Genomic DNA, 9068 nt, shown 5'->3' with positions numbered 1-9068 from the left:
GGAAAGCAGAGCTTTTAGTGGCCGTTGACCTTCAATTCAAACTCGGATTATAGAAGTGTTGACTATAATTTGGATTATAAAAGTGTTGATTTTCTAATATGAAACCATAGATGAAATGTGAGAGGATACATCCTTGATGAAGGGGCTTTTCTCTCTCCTGAAGACAATGGAAATAGACTAAAAAGAGAGAAACGAGTTCATGAATTAACCTAAAAAATCTCATTCCCAGGTTAGTTAATCTGTGAGTACAGTTGCAGTTCCTGTTTCTCATAGTTGTGTGATGTTTTCTTTTTGAAGTTTTGTCTCTCTTGCAACCATTTCACTCTAGTTTTCTACGCCAAGAGCATTTCCTCTAATAGACCCTGCTACTATCTACAGATTTATTAGACTTGTTTAACCAACTTGTTGACCTGATAATATCATGATGTCTGTGGCCGCCGATCCCCATTCCAAGCACTATTCATATAATAAGTCACAGTTTGATTGCAACAATTCTCTGTCCAACAGTTGTCCGAATGTTTTGAGAAAGAACAATAGTGGTAGCCAGAGTTATTCAAATAGCCTTGGGAGGCCTGTTCCTAGATCTATGAGAACCTTCCGTTCCCGATTTGATGAGGGAGTAGGTAAAGCCAAAGCCAAAGCAGTGGAAAGCAGAGCTTTTAGAAGAACATGGGCAAAGTAGGAGCGCGTGTAATGTATCGCCATTATTAAAAACAGTTGCAACATCATGTACTCTTGAAACTGAAAATTTGGAGATTATTTATATAAGTTTGGTAGAAGATTTGGAATCAACATCAACGGAGTTGCAAAGGAAGGCAGTAGCACAGTTGAGGTTATATACAAAAAAAATAACTTGGAGAATAGGATTATGATAGCTAATGTAGGGGTTGTAAATCCTTTAGTATCATTGTTACATTCTGTGGATCCTCTAACACAGGAAAATGCAGCCACTGCTCTGTTGAATTTGTCTCTTTATGATCACAACAAGTTTGAAATAACAGAAGCTGGAGCTATCAAGCCCCTTATACATGTACTAAAGTCAGGAACATCAATAGCGAAAGAGAATGCAACTTGTACTCTTTTGAGTCTGTCACTCATAGAGGATAATAAAGTTACAATAAGAGCTTCCGGTGCGATTCCTCCCTTGGTAGCTCTGCTTATTAATGGTTCCTTAAGAGGGAAAAAAGATGCAGCTACAACCCTTTAACCTTATAAGCTTATGGAGAATAAAGGTCCAAGGCATGCAGTTCTTCCCTTGGAGTCTGTAACCTCCATTTCAATGCATATCTACATGCTTTCTTCTTGTCTCTGTTGGGATTTCAAAAAAAGCTGACCGTAATATGAAAATAAGTAGTTCAAAATATACCAACTTCAACAGAAAGGAAAAGAGAAGCCATACCTGAAAACTTGAATGAATGCAAGTTCCAGAGATTATAGGTGTCTTCGCTAAACTGGATCTTGGTGCTCCTGTAGCTGTCCGGCTGCACTAAGAAAAGATATTAGTGCTCCTGTAGCTGTTTGGCTTCAGTTGTTCTGCTTCACGATCTCCCTTAATACATGCCCTGGTGCGGCTTTCATACTCTGTGCAGCTACACAAGGTAAAACCCTATCAATATCGAAAAAATAATATTTTATATTTATAATACTGGAAGCAGAATTCACATTCTGAGCAGGAAAATGCCAACTAAGCTAATGGAATACCATGGTGGAGGGCTTCAATGAGACATTTCGTGAACACGAAACCTTCTCTCGTAGAGACAAGCTAGACAACGACAAGCAAGAAACTTGCTAGACAGGAATGCAAATGAGAGGAGGGTTTCTGCCATGGTCATCAACCTTCATTCTGCAACGCAAGCCCGTTGCAAGCCATGGCCATCAACTTTCATTCGGTAATGCAATCCTGTTTCAATCCATGCTGTTCTACCTTCACTCTGTAACGCAAGCTTTCAGGTTCGCTGGTCGAAGAAAAAGAACTCTGCAACGCAAACCATGGCCGTTTACATTCAGGTTCGTTGTTCAAAGAAAAAGATGAAGTTTATACTGTTATTGTTTCGGTTATAACTACATTTTTTTTAATGAACAGTGACAAATATTTTAATCGTCTCACATCAGATCAGAGACAAGTAAGATGACGGTTCATAGTAAGACCAGTAAGATGAGAGGAGAATTGATTTACCAGAAAAACGCCTTACAGCGTAATAAAAACCAACAGCATAATGAAAAACCAAAAATTACAATTAGATGGAAAAACGCCTTACAGCATAATAAAAACCAACAGCATAATAAAAAACCAAAAATTACAATTAGATAGATTTTAGAGGAAAACACCTTACTACATAATAATAAAAAACCAAAGTTAGATACAGATCATTGCCATTTATATATCAGCGGTAAATATGTATATATCCAGCGGTAAATATGTATATATCAAAAGAACATTCCTCAAATCAATTTCGACCATTTTATCAAATAACGGTTTATTGAAATACACGGATGCATAGCTGTTACATATCATTGCAATTTATAAAATGACAAAAAACTAGGCTGTAATTCCAAAAAAATTAGTCATCTGACTGCCAGTCACATTTATGGCTTTAAAGTCATGAAACATACTGCCCCATCCCAGGAAAACACTTGAGCTTTTTGAAATGTATATGGTAAATAACTAAGCTAGCTGCCATTAATTTCTACAAACCTCGAAGCTTCGTTTCGCGGCAACATGAAAGTTTTACTCGTTACCTCTGCTGAGAGCTCGATTCCCTAAAGAAGCTTCGCAGATGGATTTCTTCATTCATTGATATGGTTACTGAAGTGACTCTTTACTCCCCATAAGACACCTGCGCTCTAGATTCGTATAGACACCTGCGCTCTAGATTCGTATAGATGTAACATTAATTTTTTTTATTTATTTTATTTTTTAATTTAATTTAATTTTTATTTTTATGTAATTTGATTTAGTCAAAATGTTAAACATTACATTACAACATCTCTATCCATACTGAGCTAGTGAGCGCCTCTCGGCACAATACAATCAATGGTATTTTTAACTTCTAGAATTAAAACTATGTAAGGGAAATAAACAAGAGAGATCATTCACACATTGCAAAGATGATTAACCAACAAAAATTTTCCGTCATTTCATTATTTGGATCATTTGGGCTTTTTTTATCTACAAATATACAATGAAAAATACAAGTTTAAAACTTGCAACTCACCCAAGTTTGGCCTCAAGTAAATTTGCCTTTAAAACTTGCAACTCACCCAAGTTTGGCCTCAAGTAAATTTGCCTTCAAATGAAATCGGGCTGAAGAACTTGGTCTCCACCAACTCGATTTGTGTCATCCAACAACTAGATATTTTGGGGTTTTTCATTATGGATTAGTGGCAGGGCACAAATCTAATTGTCGAAGGACATACAAGATTGAGTTACATGAAGCCAAATTATTTAGGTGGATTTCATCATAAAGAAAATTTCCTTAAGGCCGATTTAGTAAGTCAAGGTCCAAAATTTTATTTTTTATTTTATATTTGTAAATAAAAAAACCCAAATGCTCTAAATAACAACAACAAAAAGAACAAGATGTAATCATAAAACAAAGAATAAAACCATAAATATGCCAAGTATAAAGTGTTAATTCAATCATGTAAAAAAAATCACTAAAATTAATAATAAAATGAAGCAACAACTTTTCATGGAATTTTCCACCACGGGACAGATGTTGAAAAATGAAGCAAGCGGCAGTCCAAGTTGATTTGTTTCCATGAACTTTCTGGTGGAAAATTTGCATTTGGATCCAGGCACAACGGGATTGGTGTCAAGCTCAAACAAGATCAATACTATGTTGCATGCACCGGTGCAGGAGCTTCATAAGGAAAAGTAAAGAAGGAGAATTTTCGTTATGAAGCTCCTGCACTCGGTGCACAAGAAATAGTATTGATCTTGTTCGAGCTTGACAGTGATCCCGTTGTGCCTGGATCGAGAGGCGAATTTTCCACCAGAAAGTTTGTGGAAACAAATCAACTTGGATTGCCGCTTGCTACTTCATTTTTCAACATCCGTCCCTCGGTGGAAAATTCAGTGGAAAATTGTTGCTTCATTTTATTATTAATTTTAGTGACATTTTTACATGATTGAATTAACTCTTTATATTTGACATATTTATGGTTTTATTCTTTGTTTTATGATTACATCTTGTTCTTTTTGTTGTTATTATTTAGAATATTTGGATTTTTTTATTTACAAATATAAAATAATTATGTAAAAAAAATCACTAAAATTAATAATAAAAATAACAAAACAACATCCCAAACACTAGAATTAATCCACAACAACATCGAAAACCTAATAACAACATTGGTGAATCTTAACCATCCATATACAAAACAACTCTAGAATTACTATTAATCAAAATCTCCACAATAAATGGAAAAAAAAAAAGAAAAAAGAGTATACCTGGGGTTCTAAAAGGTGTTCTATGAATATAATATTATAATTGTGTTCTTAGTTTAAAAATATAAAGAACATTATTGACCATTGAAACATGGGTGGTTGAAGTTAGTAATTCGTTTAACAAATATTTCTAACCAATTATTTGTTTTTCTCAATTGCCAATTGTTTGTTTTTCTCAATTTGCTATATTATATGTTTACATATACATGATATTTTAAAAATGGACATAATTTAGTTTAACAAGTTATATGATGATCATGTGAATAAATCTATGAAAAAGCTTAGGAAAAAAATTTCTAGAGTTCAAATTCACTGGAGTTCAAAAAATAGATGTCAGATAGACCAGATCTAAAACACTCAGAAAAGAGAGAAGTAACATATACTACACATCTACAAAACCAGATGTTCAAATTTTTTTCTCAATTGCCAATTGTTTGTTTTTCTCAATTTGCTATATTATATGTTTACATATACACGATATTTTAAAAATGGACATAATTTAGTTTAACAAGTTATATGATGATCATGTGAATAAATCTATGAAAAAGTTTAGGAAAAAAATTTCTAGAGTTCAAATTCACTGGAGTTCAAAAAATAGATGTCAGATAGATCAGATCTAAAACACTCAGAAAAGAGAGAAGTAACATATACTACACATCTACAAAACCAGATGTTCAAAAAGCTCAACAGAGACATGTCAACACTTGACGTTCAAATCCACTGGAGTTCAAAAAATAGATGTCAGATAGACCAAATCTAAAACACTCAGAAGTAACATATACTACACATCTACAAAACCAGATGTCCAAAGCCCAAAAAAAACTTTGACCTATCTCTCCTAACTAAACTCCTTCAGCTTTGCGAAATATATATTGTATAAAGTCAACTTTGGTGAATGTCTACATACCTCGGAACTCTTTTGTCCATTCTATGAGTGAGAGAACTTTGGTTTAGAGGAACCTTGAAGTGGCTTCCATGGATGCCCGTGATTGTTACAGAAATTGCTTTTTACTCTCCACATCACAAGACACTTCTTCTCTAGATTCGGAATGCATTTTCGTGAGAACAAATGCCTAGTAGAGGTGGAGAGTAATTGTAAAATCTCTCTGACATGTACGCTGTTGTAGAATTCGCGTACTGAGCCTGATATGAAACTTAACGAACAAATCCAATCAAATAAATATAGGCCATCTGCCGCAGGGAACGGCAACGGTTCACACATGGATTTAAGACACCAACATAATCATTGTCATAGTCATAGTCATATCAAAGTCCGAAAGCTACCATGAAATTGGGGCGAGCCATAGCACCCAGCCACAGCCACAGCACCCCATAATGGAAATTAATACTCTGTATGTCAAGGTGAAATTAAGACTCTGTACCCATATAGAAAGCGTTAAATGCCCTTTAGTAACACGGTGCTTATTATTCCCATTTCCTTGACAGTGCCGAAGATTACTTGGATTCGGAAAAATAAATGGCAGAACCCCATAATCAACCAGCGGAAGAACTAAACAAAACTAAAAAGAACCTCGATGCAAACAGAAAACAAGGAATACAGCCTTAGCGAGGACGAATGTGTATGCCTCGAGCACAGATCTGTATGCAGTGAAACACTAGAACGGGGATAAAAAAATGACACTGAAAACCCTAATTAACCCTTGGTAAATCTAAACCATCGATCTTAAAATGACACTGAAAACCCTGATAAACCCTTAGGCTTTCTAAACCATCCATCTAGATCCAACTGGTGGAATTGAAGTCCAACGCATGTTTGTCAAATAATCTTAACCCTTCCTTTAAATAAGATATAAAGGAAGATCTATTTCACGTGAATACTACGGTTTTTCATAAACCTCGAGCTCAAAAACCACTAGTAACTTGACCAAGTCAAGTTTACCTTATTATTTTAAACTTATATAAAGGAAGATATATTTCACGTGAATACCACGGTTTTTCATAAACCTCGAGCTTAAAAACCACTAGTAACTTGACCAAGTCAAGTTTACGTTATTATTTTAAACTTATATAAAGGAATATATATTTCACGTTAATACCACGGTTTTTCATAAACCTCGAGCTCAAAAACCACTAGTAACTTGACCAAGTCAAGTTTACCTTATTATTTTCAGTTTAAAGCTTTTTTTATTTTTAAGTAAGGTTATTTATTTTTTATTTTTTTTAACCCGTTATTTTTATTTATATTTTATTTTGATCCCGTAAAAATGTTTAGAGGACATCACATTATATTACATTACAACATCTCTTCCACATTGGACACAAATCCAAAAAGTATTGACTTATTTATTTTTAATTCCTTTTCTTTTTGGTAATTAAGTTGAATGACCAAATTAGTGTCTTTTAGTGAATAAAAAAACTATCTATCCACCAGAAGGATTTTTTTTTATTTTTTATTTTCCAGGAAAAATTGTAATTTTATTAATGAAAACAAAATTACATGTTATAGATGCTTACATGAAAACAAATTACATGTTGTAGATGCTTACATGCATTCTCTTGTTAAAAAAAAAACATTAAAAACTACTTAGAGGTGACCATTTTCTCCATTTCTTCTTTTCTACCTTTGGTCATTCTCCTTGGGATGAAGTGGTTGTTACAAGTGCTAGTTGGGACCCTTCATTCTTTCCTGGATTTCCCTTATCTGAATCTGAACTTTCGGATAAATGATGATGTTTAGAGGCAATATGATCTCATGCTGCAATGTGTGTGTTGGGATACTTGAATCTTCATGATTAACTCCTTCCTTTTCTACGATGTCTATTGTGGGATTCTTTAGTGGTAGGGGGTGTCATTTCTTCATCGTCTTATTCTTCTTCAGGCAGTTGTTGTGGGAATTGCTATCTCTTGGGCTGATTTCCTGATTTCTTCTTCCTTCGAGGTGCTTTCTAGGTATGAGAACATGACATTTGTAAATGTTTGGTTTGTTGGCATATTCGACATCTAAACGTCATGTTCTCAAAATCTAGAAATTGTGTCCAACATGGCTTGTTATGTGTTCAAAAAATACGATTCGCAAACCTTTGTTGAGATCCACCTCCACACAAATTTTGGCAAAAGTGTAGATTCTTTCTTTGACTCTTTGTGTGTCTATCTTTATGTATCTCCCTAAGAGGTCCCCAATGCCTTCAAGCACTTTATGGTGCCAAAAATGTAGGGGGGGTGATTCAATTTATAACCCAAATCGACAGCGTTGATACCATCATTGTATTAGCATCGAAATATGGGAACCATGGGGTGACAAAAAGTCCCACGGAATCATGGGACCTCTCACAGTATATATTCACCTTCCTCCAATGATGCAAACTTTACTATGAAAAAACCCTTGGAGCGGAGGTGAATCTCACAATTTATTGTCCAAATTATGAAGATCCAATGGAAAAGATCCATTGGTTTTGGCCAAAAAGCGTTGCACCTACATATAATTGCTTGAGATTCATAGGTTGTGCATAGATCAATTGTTTCTGATAGATATACAATCATTTTTGGTATTTGATTCAGTTGCTCCACTTTATAGGGTCTGGGTATATTGTATTGTTATAGTATTGTTGATGCTTCAGATTTCCCTTTGAGGATGTCTTTGAACGAAGGACCTCCATTTACCGATCAGGCTTTGTAGGAGCATTGACATACCCAGAATGTGCGAAATACTTTGCTTCAGTTGGTTGATGCTCTCTGAGGCCCGATCCCAAAATAAAATTGATTTTCCTTTTGGGGTTTTAATAAAAAATTGAAAAGTTGTCTTGGTTCCCCAATCCGACACTCATTCATGAGAATCACGCAAGTCATCGACCATATCAAAATAAGGGAAGGTATCAAAGAGGAGTGGAAGGGGTTGCAATGGAAAAAATGTACACTATTGGATGTCCCAGACCCCATCCTTTGCTACCCGATCCATCAAAGAAAGCCCCCCATTGCGATTGACTTGAGAGACGTTAGATCAATGTAGGGATACTCGAGACAGAGAAGATAATTCTTGATCTCGCTAAAGCAAAGGCCGATCTAAAACTTGGAATACTAGATCTTATAGACAATAGGTTGATCTATGCAGGATGCCTCAAAACAACAAGGAAGACTATGGATTTGGCAAAAGAAGAGGCCGACATACCACTAGGGAATCTAAATTTGCAAAATGGTGAATCATTGTTGGGAGTTTAATTAGATGTTTAAAGCTCCTAATATTTAATTATCAACCAAGAATCGTAAAAACAAGTTGCACTACGTATTGGGTGAAGATCTAAATGCAGAGTATGTGATTTCCATATGCCTGTTCATACAATAATCCTTGACTCTCTTACATGTGGAGTCTCTAGCCTCTATATAGGCCTCATACATACAATACCATGGATCATTACCATGGTTCCCTCATACCATCAAACTAATACCATGGGCCCATTACATTATTATTAACTACTTGTGGTCCGTTACATGATATGGGTTAACCACCTTATTTATTACTATGGCCCATCCCATTATTACATTATTATCTTGGATACCTCCCTTGGTACCCATATAATCCCCCCTAGGTAAATAACACAAAAATGTTCATCTAAATGTAAAGAAAAAATCACTCATGAAATGCTCATTCGAAATGAAAAAA

The 9068-nt window shown here is 35.0% G+C and overlaps 1 long non-coding RNA gene across 1 annotated transcript; it reads right to left on the bottom strand.

Annotated features, from left to right (window-relative positions):
* Positions 1–356: 356 nt before the first annotated feature.
* Positions 357–5655, bottom strand: LOC149161139 (uncharacterized). The gene is made up of 3 exons (XR_016261846.1): positions 5358–5655; positions 1702–1975; positions 357–1589 (listed from the first exon to the last, which is right to left on the bottom strand). It is a non-coding gene; the product is annotated as an uncharacterized LOC149161139 (long non-coding RNA).
* Between the last annotated feature and the right edge of the window lie 3413 nt (positions 5656–9068).

The sequence above is a fragment of the Pinus tabuliformis genome, chromosome 5_2 (genome assembly GCF_031772625.1).
Source record: "Pinus tabuliformis cultivar Carrire ecotype Pingquan chromosome 5_2, CPIR1, whole genome shotgun sequence".
NCBI lineage: Eukaryota > Viridiplantae > Streptophyta > Pinopsida > Pinales > Pinaceae > Pinus > Pinus tabuliformis.
Note: the sequence above shows the minus strand (reverse complement) of the source record. Positions and strands in the feature narration are given on the sequence as shown.